Source organism: Nycticebus coucang, chromosome X, assembly GCF_027406575.1.
Source record: "Nycticebus coucang isolate mNycCou1 chromosome X, mNycCou1.pri, whole genome shotgun sequence".
Lineage (NCBI taxonomy): Eukaryota > Metazoa > Chordata > Mammalia > Primates > Lorisidae > Nycticebus > Nycticebus coucang.
In genome coordinates, this window is record NC_069804.1 from 6,468,960 (window position 1) to 6,489,308 (window position 20,349).

At 41.3% G+C, this 20,349-nt stretch overlaps 1 long non-coding RNA gene across 1 annotated transcript; it reads left to right on the forward strand.

The window, feature by feature from the left end:
- The first annotated feature begins 2,915 nt into the window (after nucleotides 1-2,915).
- Nucleotides 2,916-4,605, forward strand: LOC128577306 (uncharacterized). Its single transcript, XR_008377554.1, has 3 exons — nucleotides 2,916-3,026; nucleotides 3,326-3,428; nucleotides 3,660-4,605. It is a non-coding gene; the product is annotated as an uncharacterized LOC128577306 (long non-coding RNA).
- The last annotated feature ends 15,744 nt before the right edge of the window (nucleotides 4,606-20,349 follow it).

The following is a 20,349-nucleotide window of genomic DNA, read 5'->3' on the forward strand; positions in this document are numbered from 1 at the left end:
TGTCGATCAAATCATCATCAGTAATGGGACAAATAAAATATCCTGTCCCCTTGATATAATGTGATGGAAAGGACAGAGCATCACTTCTGTGCTTCTCTCAGCAAAGAAGAGCACCCCATGTCTAATCACGAGCAAATATCGGACAAACCCAAACTGAGGGATATTCTGTGAAATAATTGGCTTGTAAATTTCAATTGTGGCAAGATGAGGAAGGTCAGAGCCAGGTGAGAAACCAAAACGAAGGGAACCAGGGCTGGAAACGAGACAAGGGCTGGAAATGCATAATTCTAACTGTCTCCTTTTGATATAAAACCTGACTGTCAAAAATACCTGCAAACATTGTCAGACTTTGGGGGAATAGGGGCAGAGGGTGAGTGCAAAATTTCTCCTGGTTGAGAATTCCTGAAGCAAATTATGGAATATTTATGTAACTTTAAAGGCTTTCTACTTAGATCATTATAATTGTAGATCATAACCGAGATTTCTATTAGAGTAGAACCATTAACATTTACATCCTTAGAAGTATTAGATGTTAGTAATAAATTTCAAAAGAGAAGACAAGATAGGGTTACATTTTAAATATTTCTGAAGATGTATTTTTATGATATAAACTATATTAAAATAGATGATACAGAACTGACTGTTAATGTTGAATTAAATCAGTGTTTAGAAAAAAATAATCTTTTTTCATGATAATTAAGCAAGTTATCTTATTTCTGAAGAGACTTTCATAGGATTTTTTTTTTTTTTTTAATCCAATGCAAGGATCAACCCTATGGAACTGCAGTCATCAGCGCTATGAGGCTACAGGTGTTATAACTAGTCAGGAAAACACCAATTCCTGGTAGAAATTTAGGTGGGAATTTTTTCTTTCTCGGCAGTTTATGGTCAAGATCTGAGATAGCTACTTTTTTAACGGTGCCAAGTTCATACTTTTCTTCAGTTTCCTCTGTCAGGTTACCACGGTGTGTGCTGAATTGCCAGCAACTGCAGATCGCTTGAAATGGGTGTGTATATTCACTCCAGATAGCCTCTTTTTGGCAAAGAAAGCATTTGTTCTAAAATTTCTGTGGGTGGTAGGGAGAGTTGCGAAACGAATAATTTCACCCAGTACAGGTCAAAAATTCAGCCTTGGAGGGGGGTGGTTAGGGAGGACTGCAAAAATCTATTTGATGTACTCTTTATGCATTATGCAGGTGTAAGGGGTTTTTTGCTGCTATTGAAATGCCTTTGGAAATATCTTCTGGCAAAGCAAACATTTATTTTGGAATCACTTACTTGGCTTCTGTGGTTGCTGTTATTTAATCGTTTGTTTAATAGAGGGGGAAATGTTTGGGAAATGCTTTCCAAGGTAGTTGTCCCTGCTGGTTCCTTTATTTGAGCTCGAATCTGTGAGGTTATATGAGTGTCGACATGGTTCAGGAATCAAAGAACTCTCTGAGGGAGTGAGAAGAAACCAATCTGATTGTCACAGGATCATGACAACTCCCAACAGAGGGCTGAGAATTACAAAGGAGGAAGAAGAAGATGACTGGAGAAAAGGGAAGGTGAAAATTGGGTGACAATCACAGGCAGATACCAGGCCAAGGGGAGAAGCAGCCTCAGATGGAAGGAACTTCAAGGGAATATGAGACTTACCTGTTCTACATGTCCTAGGGTTCTTGTTTCCGCTTTTCCTTTCTGGAGCTGAAGGCAATATAGAAACAAAAACCCTTATTTCTGTCAGAAGCTAGCATAGTAAGTCAGAAGAAAAGAGTGTGGTCTAGGTCTTGCGTAGACGTGAATATAAGTTTCTGCTAAACTAGATTGGCAGATAAAGGAGAATTTGTCCTAAAGACAGGGGAAAAAATCAACTTAATGAAGAGATTCTGCATCATGTCTGGGGAAGAAGAGATGGGTTGGCTCTCTGCATCAAAAAACCTAGTGAGCTGAGTGTCACAGCCAGGGGAGGAGGAGCAGTGAACGGAAAGAGTGTTGGCAGTCCCCAAAGGACAAGGACAACGGCACGATGACATTCCAGTGACAGAGACCAGGAGAGCTTTCCATTTGGAGCTGGAATTTTTATTTCTGCTGCTACCACATAAACTCTCCCATGATGTAATCAAGGCATACAGAGGGCAAACTTCAGTGCAGAAAAGACCAGAAGAGAAATAAATATTCCATCTAGAGGTAGATTATAGAGATGGGGGGAGGGAGGGTGAAGGATAAAAAGTTGTGTTTTTGATAATCTCTATTTCTCATGAAATTGCCTCAGAAACAAAATTCCAGACCACCTTCCACCCACAGCATCTCAGTATCAATTGGAGGAGTCTGACAAGGAAACCCAGGTTATATCCAAGTTGAGGACCTTAATACCTGCAGGTCTCATCAGCTGTACTCCACATACTAACACAGTTTCCACCTTGACACACTTCCACCTGTGCCCTGGGGAGATGTCACTGTGCTGAGTACATTTTTGTTTCCACAGCAGGATTGGCTGTGCTTCTCCGCCCTCCATCCTCTGCGGGAGCCGTCTGCTGAGCTGCCCTTCCCTGACTTTTCATTTCCTCCTCCTCTGGGTGTCTCTGACCCTGGACTCTGGAGTCAGGTCTCGTCTCTTCGGATGGGGCTGAACATCTCCAGTTGAAGACATTTTTTTGCTTTTGACCTTGGTTTTTGCAGCCCTTACTTGGCTAGGTATATTCACCTCCCAAACTGTGCCTGGGATCCTTTTTTAAAAACTCTTTTCCCACTCAGTTATCATTTCCTTAACTTTCCCCCCTTCAACTAGATCACTGTGAATGCATGGATGAAAATAAGGGGAGGTGCAGGAGAGAGGGGCGTGACCTGAAGTCACTCTCCAATCTTTGTCGAGAAAGTCATATCCAGGAGACAGTGGTTAGCTCAGGTGATGTTTGAGAACCCAGTGTTCCTCATTAGTGTCAACTGAATTGTTGACCTTGGTTCAAGCTCCTTGTTCCCAGACACATGACCACTGCATTGCCGGGCTGCAGGGCCTGTGAACAACCACATACTAGCATTCTGTGGTAAGACTTCCAGCTGGTGGGAGGGTTTGCCCATGGTTTTCACTGGGCGATAAATCATACGATCTTCCAGAAATACCGGGGGAAAGTTTTTTTTTTTTCACCTCCTTTTATCCTTTATTCTTTTGATCAAACTGCCTCCTCTGTGGCTCATAAAACAATTTTTAATTGACAGCCATTGTCAGTGCCTTGCTTTTTGCAGAGAAATCATTACAAGATTACAGTGTGGGGCAAGTTGCTGATCAAATGTGGCCATGCTTGTGAATTGAAAGAAGTGATTTCTTCTGTCCTTTCCTATGCAGCTCAGCAGAGGTACCACTGGCTTGGATTGGAAAAAAACTATCTTTCTTTTCTTTCTGCCTGAGAAGTGAGAATGCTTTGATGACGGCTCATGAATAGCATCAGGTATGATGGGTTCATGTTCATTTTGCATGTCCAGAGCCTTTGTGCAGCTTCTTGTGAATAGTGCGTAAGGAATGGTGAGTGATGTGAACTAAACTGAGATTAAATTGCTCCTCATAAAGCTCAGGGCATAACTAAAATCCAGGGTCTCGGAGAATGGGTGGCATCTGTCATCATGCAGATAAGTATTTCTAATAAAGTTTAAACTCTTGAGGAATTTGCCTTCATCCCCAGCCTCCTATTAGGACTCATTCATAGGTTTGGAGAAGCCGAGAAGCCTTGTCAACACCACAGCAAAAGGAACACAGATGGATTCTTTACACCCTGAAATGTTATACCCGGGCACAGCAGTAATAACTGACTGGAGCTATCTAGGAGCATTTGAAACCCAAGACTGGAGAAGACCTATGCAATTCAGCACTAATACAATCAGAATTTTATTACAGAATTTCCATCCCGGCAATGCTATCACCTCAAGCAAGTAATGCAACAGCAACCTATTTCTCGGATGAATGAGAACAAGTTGATTCGTACGAATAGCTCCCTGCTTTACATCAGCAGAACACAAGTAGATGATGCTTTAAATTAAGTTTAACTTTTATAATATGATGATTGACTATTTTGATGGCTCTGAGATCTAGATTCATTTAATAATGGATTATGACACAATATTTTCTGAATGTCTTTGTTACCACTACCATTTCACATTAAATGAACAAATAAAATATCTGAGCTTAACAGTTCACATTTCTTTATTACGTTTTCGTCAGCTGAATTTCTTTTAATTCTTACCACCAGAGTACTTCCGACTAAATTCATGTTAACTTGGCTACTAAAAACATCACTGGTATTTCTTGTTTAAAAAGATGTAGGTCTGTGTATGCCACTACAAACAGAGCTCATTGGCAATATTAACCCACATAACTGTACACAGGTATTGATGAACAATTTATATGGGAGGAAATAAAAGTTGAAAATATGAACGAGTTGTGTGTCAAATAAGGGAAATACAACGATCAGAAGAAATAGCAAACTTCTGAAATGGTGTTTAAGGCTGATGCTGAGAGAGAGAACTGGGAAGGGTACAGGGAGAACCAGAGGTTCTCAAATTCTGGGTCCCTGCTTCCCAAGGCTGTTTTCGAAATTTGAGTGGGGGGCATATTGGGTTGTTAACCTTCACAGGCGGATCGCACTGGCATTGCCGTGCACAGCAGGGCTCTGCTCCGTAAAGTTCCCCACGAGGTTTGAAGGACGCCCAGGAAATAGTTGTATGATTCGCCAATGCTAAGAACAAACTTCATTTTACATAGAAAATCGAGGTATTCTTTTTATAGTTTTACTATATATGACATAGTCTAGAAATGCAACCAGCAGGTAGCTTGAGGGAACATTGTATTTTATTTGGAATCTCACTAGAAATTGTTCATGGCTTGAGACAATCACACCACATCAGACAGTGCCTCTGGCTGGCTGAGTTGTTGGTCCACCCGCATACATCAGGCAGGTGAAATTTATATACTTCTGGCAGATTTATAGCTATGCTCTTTGTTTTTAAAGTATTAATTTTGTAAAACAAACAAAAAAAGTACCATTATCATTTAGTTGAGCACTGCCTTCTCTTGTGTCCGAGGTTATTTTTATGAACAGGACAAAGCATTTAAGAGCCTCGGTTCAGCTGCTATGGTCAGCCACCGACATATTTGATACAGGGCTTACTATAAACTGGGTTGCCTGTGTTTCTGCTTTACGATGCAGGGGGCCTCATTTCCTAGCAGATTCATAATAATGAATGTAGGTGGGTTATGCTGCCTGCGGACTTCATTTGGGGGAAGTTTGAAAGGAATGAGGACGTGCTTGCGTGGAGAGGGAAGAGTGGCTGATACAGAGCCCAGGACCTGGAGGAGCTGTAGGCAGTGGAAAGGGCAGAGATCATGTGTGGAGCTCGGGAAAATGCATCAATTTTAGGCTTCGGGGAAAATATCCGTGGTGACATGGAGAGGGGACTCGACACCTACGGCCTAGGTGAGGAGGAAGCAAATTCCAGGACAGCATAGGAATAGAGCCCCTCTGACAGGAGCTGTTTAAAGGCATTGAACCTCAATGTGAAAATGGAGACAAGGAACTTTTCTAAACCTAAATAAAAATCACCTATTAGGGACAAGGCAGCTTTCTGCTGCAGACATGAAAAATGACGGTGGCCTCTCCTAGGAGGGGTGTACATCCTAGGTGGTTGAAAATACACAAACATGACCTAGGAAAAGACAAGAGGGTGTAATTCATGTTCACAAGAAATATGTCTGGTAGTGTTGCAAAAGGTGCTAATTATGTTTTTTTACTGACTCTTAAAACTTATTTTTGAATTAGCAAATACAAATTGTCTATATCTATCAAGTACGACATCCTGTTTTGAAGTCTATCCACTTTGGGGGGTGGCTAAATCAAGCTAATCGGGATGTACATTACCTCACATACTTATTTTTTGTGGTGAGGACACTTAAAATCTACTCTCCTGGTGATTTTGAAGCATACAGTGCATTGCCATTAAGTGCGGTCACTGTGATGCACAGCAGTTCTCTTGAACAATTTTCTCCTTTCTACCTGACCGTGCAAATCCTTTGACCCACATTTCCCCAGTCTGCCCTTTTCCTCCCCTGGCCCTGGGTGACCCCCATTCTGTTATCTCCTTCCAGGACTGAGCTGCATTCTGCACATTAGGTGAGCTCATGACTGTTTGTGTTTCTGTGCCTAGCTTATTTCTCCCAGCATAATGTCCTCTGGGTTCACACATGCTATTGCACGTAACAGGAAGTTCTTCTTTTGTAAGGCCCAATAATATTCCACTGTGTGTGTGTGTGTGTGTGTGTATACGTGCTCCACATTTTCTCTATCTACTCACCCGTTGGTGGACCCTTGATTGATTTCTTTTTTTTCCTCTTATGAATAGTGCTGCAGTGAACATGGAAGGGCATGTCTTCAAAATACTGATCTCATTTTGGATCTGTACCCACTAGAGGGATTTCGGGAACAAGGTTCCAATAGTTAGAGGATTGAGATAGCTTTTATAAGTTTCTAAAAACTTTATATATGTTTAAATTTATAATTTTTATATATATAATATATTATATTTATAATTACATCTAAATGTAAATGTATGGGATAATTATATGTCAGTATAAACACATACATAATTATGGTAGAAAATGGACCTTTTCCTCTACTACTTAAATGTTTAACCATGGTTCATCTGAACAAGATGAGATATTCATTTATGTTTTCTTTTTTATGTTCCATAGTTTTAATTAAATTATCTAAACCATGTGGGATTAAACTTAGTGTTTGATGTGGTGTCAAACTCTCCATCTGTTTATTTTACCCAATTTACTAATCAATTGTCCTGTTAACATTTATCGCACACTTCTTTTCTTCTATCTTCACTAAGATAGTTTAATCTCTGTCTCCCCCACTGAGTTATATTTAATATATAATTTCCAGCTTCACAGTAGTTTCACAGAAGCTAAATTTTATTCTTACTAAGGACTGAGTGGTTAATTTAACCTGATATGACGATATGACTCTACCATATATGTTAGAATATTATCTTGCATGCTGGCTGGGTGCAGTAGCTTATGCCTGTAGCCCTGTCACTTTGGGGAGCCAGAGGTAGAGGATCCCTTGAGCTCAAGAATTCAAGACCAGCCTGAGCAAGAGCAAGATGCCGTCTCTACTAAAAATAGAAAAATTAGCTAGGTGTTGTAGTGGGTGCCTGTGGTCCCAGCTACTCAGGAGGTTGAGGCAGGAGGATCAATTATGCCCAGAAATTTGAGGTTGGTATGAGCTATGTATGATGAAACCATGGCACTCTAGCCTGGGTAAAAGATTGAGACTGTGTCTCAAAAAAAAAAAAAAAAAATAGTGTTGCATGTATGAAATGTTTCTTGCATCGAACACAGAGTAATAGGTAAATGCTATTTGTCTTAAAATGTTTTCTTGGCTTCCGTTTAATAGTGGACAGATATTGAGAGAACATACTTTGAAGATACGCCAAATTGTTAGGTTACTCATGGTAACCACATGCTTTCATTTGGCTTGAGATCAACTACACTGTTTTTTGCCTATTTGTCTCCACCATCCTTATTGTAGTGGAGATTCTTCTTACCTGTTCTGAGAAAAACAGTGACCAAAGAGCCTTTAGTAGTAGTAGGAAATTTCCTCTGGTTATTTCTCAAAGGCATGTCAGTAGGAAGTTAGAAATTGCTGGAATCTCATCTCCAAGCCTGGCTACATTCTTTAATAGCTCTCTGATGTGGAGTAAGTGACTTTCTCCATCTTGTTTCCACACGTGTAAATAGGAAGTAGTAATATCTACATGGCCTGCTTATTAGCACAGTCCCCAGCACTGGTAAGCCTTCCATGAACGTCCAATAGCTCTCTGATGTGGAGTAAGTGACTTTCTCCATCTTGTTTCCACACGTGTAAATAGGAAGTAGTAATAGCTACATGGCCTGCTTATTAGCACAGTCCCCAGCACTGGTAAGCCTTCCATGAACGTTCCAATACTCTTAATTAGTATTTACAACATAGGCAAAAGCTCTATTGGCTACTAAAAACCAGATGTTCTCTTTTGCAAGAACTCTCATAGCTGGCTTCAATAAATTGCTATTAAATGGAAGAGCAAGTGGCTACCATGATAAATAGTGATTGCACATAGCAAGGCACAGACCTGGTGGGTGAGAACTGCCCTCTTCCTTCTGGCTGTCCCAAATTTTCTGTGTCTTGCAACCTCTCACCTACAAAGGTGAATTTCCAACACGTAACCTTGTTGGAGTCAGTTACCCTGGGTGATTTCTCCTCTTCACCAGCTCCCCTCTAGCCCCTTCTCAACCAGATCTTGAACTTCTGATTCAAAGTTCCCTGCGTTGAATCTGCTCTGAGTCTTCAGGTGTGGGCTGTTTACAGATCAGTGTCTGTATTCTAACTTGGATTTTCCCCAGGGTCCTGAACATGGCTTAACCCTGGTGGTTCCCCATGATCTGAAATAACCATAAATCATTCTGCAGAAATAGCTGAGATCCAGTTTGTTCGTGGAGAATAGTATTTCTGAGTTAGAGACCTTAAATTTTGGCTTAGAGACCTTAAATTTTGGCACATTAGCCATGATAATTGGTGGTGAATTATAGTATTCAAAAAAACATGAATTTTAAAAGTATCTATGCATTAAAAACTTACTATTTTATATAGTTTAAGATAGAAATTAAGCAAAAGCAGCAGGATTCACCATTTCAGAGTAAGTAAAAATGGCCTGAAAATGAGAAAAGTAACACATTATAATGGAATCTTATTTATTGAGAAACAACGAACAAGTTTTATTTATAAATTGTACTACTCCTAATTTGGAATTTGCAACCTATATTTTTTTCTAAAAAAAGAAAAACAGTGAAAACACAACCAGCCTGCAATAATAGCCACAACATCCAAGAAACTATGGTTTGCCTGGAAATCTCAGCCGATTTGCAGAGGGGAGTGTAAGAGAATCTCTCCCGCTCAAGGCTTGTCTTCACGGGCTTGCACTCCCGTGGCTGATGGGAACAGTCCCACCAGGACTTTGTATCTGCTTTTCAGCTTTTGTGTCCCTGCCTGTGAATGACTTTTGGTTTCTGAAACTTGTGACATTGTCTCAGCATGAGAACCGTATATTTATGGACTGTAGACTGGGAAGCTGTGGTGGCATATGGTGGTCAAAGCCCCAGATCATGCCGTCAGTCACCACGTGCAGTCCACAAAACAAACTTCCAGTAATGATGAGAATGTGCTTTATGAAAGCAGTATCAAAAATAATTATCTTTTTGGATAGCATTCTGGTTTCTAAAGGGCATTCTCTGTTCCCATTTGAGTCACTTGGAACACACTTCTGAAGCAGTCACTTGGACCATGGGTCCTGGCATGATTAGGCATGGGGCCTAACCATACTAAGCCCTCCATTGAGGGGTTGGTTTGCACAAAGCCTGGGTCAGTGGTTCTCAGCACTACTGATGTCTGGAGCCAGGTGATTCTTGGGGTGAGGGCTGTCCGGTGCACTGCCAATGTTTAGCAGCACCCCTAGCCTCCACCCCCTCAATGCCAGAAACACCCTCACCCTAGTGGCGACAGCTAAAAACATCTCCCAGCATTGCCTAATGTACCCTGGTAGACAAAGTCACCCTTGTTAGGAACCACTGAGCTAGATTATGTCCTTCTCATATCGAGGTTTGTCACTAACACCTCAGTGTGGGAGGTTTGTCATTAACACCTCAGTGTGGGAGACTTGGAAAAGAACAATGTATGGACATGATGGATGCACCAGTCACTATGACATAACTTTCATTGGCCAGGTGTTGCTAGAGGCAACTGTCTAGGCTGTTTGTTAGGCTCTACCTAACGAGGCACTTAAAATTAATGTGCCTCAAGATTTTGTGATTAAACCAAGGCGCTCAATGTCCATTAAAGTGAACTTGTGGGGTCCAGAATAATGTGTTACATGCACGTGCACAGCACTTTAAAAAATTACCTTAATCAGATAAAACAGTGTCACTCTGGCAAACACTTTTAAAGAAGATAATTGTACCTGTAATATAATTATCTATACTTGGAGGTTCTTTAATAATGTAAAAGTCAAGGTTATTCATTTCTTTCTTCTGAGACAATCCTTCACTCTCACTCCTTAATAAATTCAGTTTCTTTGAATAGTGAGTACTTTTAATTCTGCAGACCTAAAGGCTGACTGATTTCCTGACTTATTCCCAGTGTCTGAGAATGTGTATTTTCACTAATGCATTAGCAAAATATCTCTAATTATTCAAAAGTAAATTTCTGAAGTCTTTAAACAATCTCACTGGTTTAAAAGAAATTTAATCCATGTATTTTTTTATTTTTTAATTTTGAAATACTCCTAATCTGAAGAATAGTTGCAAAATACTCCAGGAACTTTTCTTTTTCCTGGGCCAGTTGTGGATGTGATTCTTGTGAGCGTGTTTTCTACAAAAAAGGACATCCTCCTACCTGCTAACCACAATACAGCTGTCTAAACTAGGGACTTAACCTGGTATCCCAGCCGCAGACCCACTGCTGGTGTTGCCAGTTGTCCTCATGATGTTCCTTATGGTGAAAAGAATTAGGCATTGTGTTACGTTTTCAAGTTTCTTTCTTTTTTTTTTTTATGAAGCCTTTTGTACATAGATCATAAATACATTTATGCCATTTTCAGTGTGTTGATTATTTGTACAAATTGGAGTGCTTACATCATACTAATCAACATAGCTTTCACCTCATTTACTCAATTATAGCATTAGGACATTTGTGTTCTACACTTGATAGATCCAACTTGCACTTGCAATGTGCTCCATAGTTGTGGTCCCCCTACTATCCCCTACTGTCCCTCCCACCCCTGCCCCTGTCATCTCCCTCCCCTTCCCTCCTTCATCCTAGGCTAAAGTTGTGTTTCATTTTTCATATGCAAGTGTGAGTTATTATAAATATGTTCCTTTTGGAAGGAAGTTTGGAGAACACTCAGGGATCTAAGTGTAGATCTGCTGTTTGATCCCACAATTCCTCTTCTAGGTGTGTATCTAAAGGACCAAAAATCATTTTGCAATAAAGATATTTGCACCAGATTGTTCATTGCAGCTCAATTCATTATTGCCAAGTCATGGAAGAAGCCCAAGTGCCCATTGACCCATGAACGGATTAATAAATTGTGGTATATGTATAGCATGGAATACTATGCAGCAGTAAAAAAATGGAGACTTTACATCTTTTACGTTTTCAAGTTTCTTTGTTCTCTTTCAATCCCATGTCCCTCAGCCTTCCCTCAACTTTGATGACCTTGATGTTTTTGAAGGTTACATGTCAATTACTTTACAGATAGGGCCTCAGTTAATGTTTGGCTTACGTTTGCTCATGATTAGATTTAGGCTATGTGTGGGTGTGTGGGGGGGGCAGGAAAATCACAAATGTCATTCTGTGTCCTTCTTACGGAGTCCAGTGTCTGGTGGTAGGTTTTTCTCTTGACTGTGATTTTAACCTTGATCACTTGATTAAGACAGAGCCTTCAGGTTTCTCCTTTGTGCTCCGCATTTTGTACTGAGCTGCTTTAGTACCATGCCAATATTTTGTTCTTCATCAACATTGCGCCCGCCGTTTTTAGCATCCATTAATATTTCTTGAATTAATTATCATAAATAATATAATAATTGTCAGTGATATTCTAATGACATAATTTCTTCTACATTCATAAATTGACATTATACGGGAAAGAAGAAGTTTCTCTTACCCCTATTTATTTATTTATCTCAACATGGACTTATGGATTCTCTTTTGCGTTAAATGAATTACAGTCTATTTCCATCATTATTTATTTGATCCTCCTTTCCCATAGACTCTTTTAATTTATTCATTCATTTTCATGCATTAACTCTTCTTTTTAGGCAGTGCTTCTCTTAGATTTTTCCTTTCACTCTTTAATCTTTAGTTGTCTTTTCTACCTTTTAAAATAGTACACCTTGAATCTTTTCAAGTTTCACGAACCTTCCTTTTTTCAGTGTGAGTGAACAAGTGATTCACACTCCACCTAGATTCTCTTGGAGCAATATGGTACTACTTCACAGCTGTCTCATGTCCTGGTAGTCCCCAGCCTCAGCATCTTCCAAAGTCCCAAGATGTGAAGGAGTCACATGCAAGTCCTCACTTTGGCATGTTCCCATGTTTTTCTGCATGTTGCCATGTGCAATGTTGTCACATTGAGGGCAGTCCAGCATTCTCTGCAGCCACACACTCTCCCCCAGAAACCTGACCTGGAGCTCTGCTCACTGCAACACTGCTCACTCAGAGATGAATTTGGTGATGGTGGCCATTCATAGACACTTGCTGAAGCCCTACATATTCTTTTAGTGACTGGAGGATTATCTCAGGCAGATAGGTTCCCAGATAGCTGCTATATGCATGACCAAAATTTGTTTCAATGACTGGGGGTGCCTGTGGCTCGAAGGAGTAGGGCGCTGGCTCCATATGCCGGAGGGGGTAGGTTCAAACCCAGCCCTGGCCAAAAACTGCAAAAATAAATAAATAAATAATTTTGTTTTGGTGATGATTGAGTTTTTGTTTTTTTTTTTGAGACAGAGTCTCTTATTGTTGCCCAGGTTAGACTGCTGTGGTGTCATCACAGCTCACAGGAACCTCAAACTCCTCCTGCCTCAGCCTCCCGAGCAGCTGGAACTACAGGTGCCCACCACAATACCTGGCTAGTTTTTCTACTTTTTATTAGAGATGGGGGTCTCACTCTTGCTCAAGTTGGTCTTGAACTCCTAAACTCAAGTGATCCTCATGTTTTGGCCTCCTAGAGTGCTGGGATTATAGGTGTGAGCCACCATGCATGGCTGATGACTGACTTTTTAATAAAAGTGCTGAGGAAAACAGTTATGGTAGCAGAGACGAACATTTATTGACATTATTTCCAAATGCACAAAAGAGAAAAAGAACTAATTTATCTATTCCTCCACCCCACTTTGTAGTAGAGGAATTCACACTAGTGTACCCACAATAGCTCCTTCTCCTCCCTTCAAAGATCTATATCCCCTTGGAGTCTCTTGATAGGCTGGTTTTAAAAATGCGGCTTTTTAATTATCTGCAGAGGATCCAATGTCCCCTATAAACCCTCACCATGCAATAGCTAGGAAACCTAATTACCATCTGTACTCCTCCTCCCCAGGGACCAGGGACATCAGTAGAATCTTCTGCTAACTCTGACACATAGGCTGTCTCCACAGGTGGCCACCCTGGGTGCAGGGGGACCGCTGCGCAAAGGTCTCCTGTTATCCAGAAGAGGAGGCAGCACTAAAGGGTGTCCTTCCCTAGCCTGTCTATCAATCCATTTAACCTCACCTGTACGCCCAGCTTAGGAGGAAGATGGAGTTGCATGCGCTCCCTGTGGGCTTTCCTCACGCCCACGTCTTTGTGCCAAATGCATATCCCTGGGTAGGAGGAGAAGCTCGCTTCTTGCTCTGCCTCCAAGGGTCTCAGACCTGCCTGCAGCAGGGGGTTTTATAGAAAAAAAAAAATCCAATTCCAATGCTTGGGTCCCTCTTGCAGAGATTGTAAGTCGCTGGTGCGGGTGTGTCCCTGGTGTTGGACTGTTGTAAGAGTTTGCAAATTCATACTAAAGTGCACCCAAGATTGAAAACATTACATTATGTTCTCAGTGATTTCTATTCTTGACATAAAATCTATTTGATGTAATGTGTATATCTGTGTGTGTGTGTGTGTGTGTGTGAGAGAGAGAGAGAGAGACAGTGCCCACAACAGTGGTCTCAGAATGTTAAATGGAAATTATTTTGATTTAGAAAATTTCAACTTAAAAACTCTGTAACTCCTCTCAACAAAGTGTGGTCTTTACAGCTATGATCTTGAAAGAAAGACAGATCCCTGTGTGTGTCAGAACACGGACCCTCTGTTCCCCCTCTGACTTTGCTCGGGAGCTTCTGCTCAGTAGTTTTGCATTTTGCAGCCATAGCACAGGAGCCCTTCCTGGCCTTGGCTCATGGAGGCCTCGGGATGCTCCGGGGTGAGTGGAAACAAAGTTCTGCTTGCAGAAAGGCCAGAGTGGAAAGCGTATCAACAGACTTTGCAAAATACAGGCTTTACGACACTGCCGTCATCCATCCCACAGCGAAGGAGGCTCTGCTCGGTCAGGGTACATTTATCTGAGCCAGTACACCAATGTCATGAAATATAAAACCAATAGAGAAAGGCATTTACTTTAGAGAGACAATAGGACTTGCTTAAGGGAGCACAATTAGACAAGGACTTCTGCAGAGCACCATTTGCATGGAAAGTGAGTAGGTCTGCAGGAGGCCAAGGAGGGTCATAGAGAGGGATGTCCAGGGTCTTACATGTGATGTGAGAGCTCACCAGGGTACAGGAAGAACAAAGAGCTGGGACAGTTTTCTCTACTTCTCGACACCACCATGCAGGTGGTCACTGCACCAAAGTCTGCAGCCTAAAGATCCAAGTATAATAAGAAATATGGCTGGGTTTTTGCTGGTGGGTTAACCTGGACTGTCCTTTCTTTGGCTGGGCTCCCTTCTCTTCTCCCCTGTACTGGAAGTGTTTCTGCCAAACTCACATTTCCACTTTCCTCAGTCTTTCCCATCCTCGCCACCCTCAGACACCATGTCTTGAACTAGTTAGAGAATAGCTTCCTCTCATCCAAATGTCCCTGTAGGTACAAAGCTGAGGGCTTATGGCAGCATGTGGCTTGCTGTCCATGACCCTCTTTTGCAACAACTGCTGAATAGAAAATGAAAACAAACCCAGAGACGTGTCAGAGTGAGTATGTAAACAAACACAGGTGTGTCAGAGGGAGCGTGTAAACTGAAAGCAAACCCAGAGGCATGTCAGAGTGAGCCTGTAAACTGAAAGTAAAGCAAGAGGCGTGTCAGAGTGAGTGCGTAAACAAACCCAAGGTGTGTCAGAGTGAGGGTGTAAACAAACCCAAGGTGTGTCAGAGTGAGTGCGTAAACAAACCCAAGGTGTGTCAGAGTGAGTGCGTAAACAAACCCAAGGTGTGTCAGAGTGAGGGTGTAAACTAAAATCAAACAGGTACGTCAGAGTGTGTAAACGAACACAGAGGTGTGTGAGAGTGAGTGTAAACTGAAAGCAAACCCAGAGGAGTGTCAGAGTGAGCGTGTAAAGTGAGAGCAAACACAGAGGCATGTCAGAGTGAGGGTGTAAACTGAAAGCAAAACCAGAGGTGTGTCAGAGTGAGTGTGTAAACAAACCCAGAATTGTGTCTCAGTGAGCGTGTGAACTAAAAACAAACCCAGAGTTGTGTCACAGTGAAGGTGTAAACTAAACTCAAACAGGTGTGTCAGAGTGTGTAAACAAACACAGGTGTGTCAGAGTGAGCGTGTAGACTGAAAGCAAAGCCACAGGCATGTCAGAGTGAGTGTGTAAACTAAAAACAAACACAGGCATGTGGGAGTGAGTGTGTAAACAAATCCAGAGGTGGGTCAGAGTGAGGATATAAAGTGAAAACAAACCCAGAGGCGTGTCAGAGTGAGCGTGTAAACTGAAAACAAACCATGGCGCATCAGCGTGAGCGTTTTAACTGAAAGCAAACCCAGAGGCCTGTCAGAGTAAGCACGTAAACTGAAAGCAAACAGAAACGTGTCAGAGTGAGTGTGTAAACTGAAAGCAAGCCCAGAGGCATGTCATAGTGAGCATATAAAGTGAGAGTAAACCCAGAGGTGTGTCAGAGTAAGTGTGTAAACTGAAAACAAACCCATAAGTGCGTCAGAGTGACTGTGTTATCTGAAAGCAAACCCAGAGGCATGTCAGAGTGAGCATGTAAACTGATAGCAAAGCCAGAGGTGTGTCAGAGTGAGCGTGTAAACAAAAAATAAACACATGTGTGTCAGAGTGAGTGTGTAAACAAACACAGGCATGTCAGAGTGAGCTTGTTAACTGAAAGCAAACCCAGAGGCGTGTCAGAGTGAGTGTGTAAACTCACTTCTAAACATTTGGTTTGACATGAGGAATATGGTATTAATAACAGCCACTAGAAAACTTGTCTGTTAGTGATTCTAAAGCACAGGTGATTTTGCCCTGTAAGGGCGCATTTCACTGTATCCGGGGACACTTTCAGTTGTCACAACTTGGGGGAAAGGTGTTAATATCATCTACTGGGTAAAGGCCAGGGATGCAGCTGAACCGTTCCCCATAGGAAAAAGTTTTCCCTCCCCAAATGTTAATTGTGCCGCTCCAGAAACTGTGTTCAGTATAAATAATAGTGCCCCGAGATAATTTTACATCTCATAGTACTTTTCTTGTTTCCTGAAGCCTTTCAAAGACTGATGTTCCTAATTGATTACTTATGATGTGTTCAAGACTCAGATTGTTCCCTCTTAATTCAGCCCTTCTCTATTTTACTGTTTATTTTCTCTTCTCTGACATCCACCATTTCAGAAGAGTTCAAAACTTCTTTTGGGTCTCTGACTACTGTGAAAGAGGCCTGAGCCTAATTATTATCAACTTAGGTTGTAGAAATAGCTCTTGTATTGACACTAGCTGTATTTATTTTATTTAATTATTTTGGAATGTATAAATATTATGCAGTTGATGTACCTCAGAGGACTATTTGCTTTCACTTTTTAAAACACAACTAGAAGTTGTTGTTTTAGCTTTCTGTGTTCCCCCCTTGTGGACAGATGAACTTTGTAATGAGATGTGAAGAGCCGCGTCCTTTAAAGACAAGAATGGCTACATCCAGGCTAGGCCAGGAAGACTGTCCGTGGGGGAGCATCTCCACGCTGCTAATCCCATGAGTCACCAATGAAATATGTTCAGAGATCTCGCCTAGGGGAAACATACTTTGTGACTTCTTTTGTCATTCCAGGAGGATTTATCTTCTACTCAATTGTGAAGACAAGTCAATATATGCTTTGGGGCAGGGTTTTACCCATAACGGGGGCTGGATAGGTTTCTAAAATATTCATATGGCCATTGCTAATTATAAGAACTCACACACTTTTAAAAATAAACACAGGGTGGCGCCTGTGGCTCAGTGAGTAGGGCGCCGGCCCCATATACCGAGGGTGGCGGGTTCAAACCCAGCCCCAGCCAAACTGCAACAAAAAAAATAGCCCGGCATTGTGGCGGGTGCCTGTACTCCCAGCTGCTCAGGAGGATGAGGCAGGAGAACCGTGGAAGCCCAAGAGCTGGAGGTTGCTGTGAGCTGTGTGATGCCACGGCACTCTACCGAGGGCGGTAAAGTGAGACTCTGTCTCTACAAAACAAATAAATAAATAAATAAACACAGACACCTGAATTGAGGAAAAAATAAAACATTGATTAAAAATGGATTCACATTCAGATCTTAGCACAGCTGTCAAAACCCACAGGTCTGAGCTGATTACCTGGCACACCATCACAGAAGGCATTTTCGCCTTCCTGGCTTCCCACAGGAAACCAATTACTCATTTGTAAACTTAGCCAGGGGCAGCAGAGGTCTTTACCTAAACCGCTAGCTTCAGCCACTTTCTCTCTTGTTCTTGCTTAAACCGATGCCATGAGTCAATCTTGAAGACCTAAGACAGCCAACATTCCCTCCTGCAGACATTTAGAACAAAAACCAGTGTGAAATATTTGTCAATTACATCTGACCTTGCCAATTTTGACCAACTCAACAACAATCTTGTGAAGGTCCTGGCTGACATTTGAAGAGGTTTCAGATTTCAGTAATAGACTTTGAAAGAGCAAGATGCCAGTTAACTCTTTTTTTTTTTTTTTTTTTTTTTTCAGACAGAGTCTCAAGCTGTCGCCCTGGGTAGAGTGCCATGGTTGTCACAGCTCACAGCAATCTCAAACTCTTGGGCTTAAGTGATTATCTTGCCTCAGCCTCCCTAGTAGCTGGGACTATAGGTGCCTGCTACAATGCCCAGCTATTTTTTTGATTGTAGTTGTCATTGTTGTTTGGCAGGCCTGGGCTGGGTTCAAATCCACCAGCTCCAGTGTATGTGGCTGGTGCCCTAGCTGCTGAGCTATAGGCACCGAGCCGGTGCCAGTTAACTCTTAAGAATTCCAAAATATATGAACAATGTTTTGTATTTTTATACATTGCTTTACATTGTATAAAATATGCTGTAGCATCCCAATGGATTCTACACCCACAATGCATTACAGTTATAATTTTAATCATGGATAAAACAGGGTGCAAACAAGTTAAATCAAATAATGAAAGGGTTATGCTACACCAATTGCAAGATAATTTCCCCTGTTGCCTAACATAGGGATCACCCTTAACAACTACTTTTTACATAATACATACTTGTGCTTGAAAGCAAGGAATAGTCTATTGTTGTTTTAATATTACTTTATAGTAATAGCTTTTTCTATGACATAGACAAGGGGACAGAGCTTTTAAAGTAGATTTCAAAATGGATTTAAATCCCAATTCTGTTTTTAACTAGATTGTGACCACAATATTCCCCTAACCTCTTTGATACACACATTACTTATTTTAGGGAAAATAATCTAGGGGGAAGAATCTGAATGGATATTGTGTAGGATGATTTTCTTTTTATAAATGTACATAGTTTTAAATTTATTTATTTTTTATTAAGTCTTTTGTACATAGATCATAAATACATTTATGCCCATTTCAGTGTGTTGATTATTTGTACAGATTGGAGTGCTTACATCATACTAATCAGCATAGCTTTCAGCTCATTTACCCAATTATAGCCTTAGGACATTTGTGTTCTACACATGATAGAACCAACTTGTACTTGCAATGTGCTCCATAGTTGTGGTCCCCCTACTATCCCTCCCACCCCCCTACCCTAAAGTTTTAAATTTAATTGAGCACAACAAAGCCTTAATTCAAAAAGTTTCTATAAAGAGATCGCAGGGCAATGGAAGTTTCTAATTGTTCTATAAATTAAGCTTTCTTATTTATAACTATTTACTTAACAATATCACATGGCTGAGGAGCAGTTATTTTTAGTAAAGTCTAGTATCATTGCAGTTTATCTAAAGCTTTCAGATTAACCATTCTCTGTCCTGGTATGTGAACATATGTCAGATAATATTGTAATTTTCTTGGGAACCCCTGTTTTGTATTCTTGGCAATGTCTGGGGCTTTATCGGGAAGCAGATTTGGAGAACCAGAGGGAACATAATAATCATAGGTTTGCAACTAAGGAGTGATGAAGCACTTGCTAAGGCAAGTTAATAGAACCGGTCTGGTCCATCAGTTGGAGGTGAGGTTTAAAGGAAGGGAAGTGTGATGGTGATTTACATGTCAAGTTGACTGGGGTAAAGGATGTCTCAATAGCAGGTAAAACATTTCTGACCCTGTCTATGAGGGTTTTTCTATAAGAGATTAGAAACTGAATCCGTAAAGTTCCTCCTTGATCAGTGTGGGTAGGTGTCATCCAATCCCTTGATGGCTTTAATAGAAGAAAAGCGTAGAGGAAAATTCAGTCTCTTTCTGAGCTAGGACATCCATCTCAGCCCTTGGACAGAGGGTCTGGATCTCAGGTCTTTGGACTCACATTAGGGTTGCATGCGTGCTGCCCCACCTCCTACCCACTTCTTACACAAGTGTTAGAAAAAATTAAAGATACGTCTGTCTTTATTTGGAATGTCATGATCTAACAAAGTTAGACGTCTGAGTAAAGGAGCAAAGGTAGCACTGAGAGATATTTTTTTGGTATCCCCCAGATCATTGGCTGGATTCTAGAATAAGTCTGTTCCTGACAAGGGCACCTGTGAGAATATCTGCTTTAGAAAACTATTTTTGTTCACTTAAGATTCTTTTTTTTTGTAGAGACAGAGTCTCACTGTACCGCCCTCGGTAGAGTGCTGTGGCATCAAACGGCTCACAGCAACCTCTAACTCTTGGGCTTATGCGATTCTCTTGCCTCAGCCTCCCGAGTGGCTGGGACTACAGGCGCCCACCACAACGCCCGGCTATTTTTTTGTTGCAGTTTGGCCGGGGCTGGGTTTGAACCCGCCACCCTCGGCATATGGGGCAGGCGCCCTACTCACTGAGCCACAGGCGCCACCCTCACTTAAGATTTTTTTTTTTTTTTTTGGTTTTTGGCCGGGGCTGGGTTTGAACCTGCCACCTCTGGCATATGGGACTGGCGCCCTACCCCTTGAGCCACAGGCGCCGCCCTCACTTAAGATTTTTAATACATTTGTGATAGACGGTAGAATTGATCATTAACCTGGGAGTTAATTAATTTTTGATGACTTCACCGATCTAGTTAAATTCAAGCTAAGCATTTTTTTTTTTTTTGGTAAAAATTATATATTAACAAAAAAACTAGTTGACTCTTAAAAAAGTAACTTGAAAATAAAATGCAGAATCTATTTCTTTTTGCATCACATC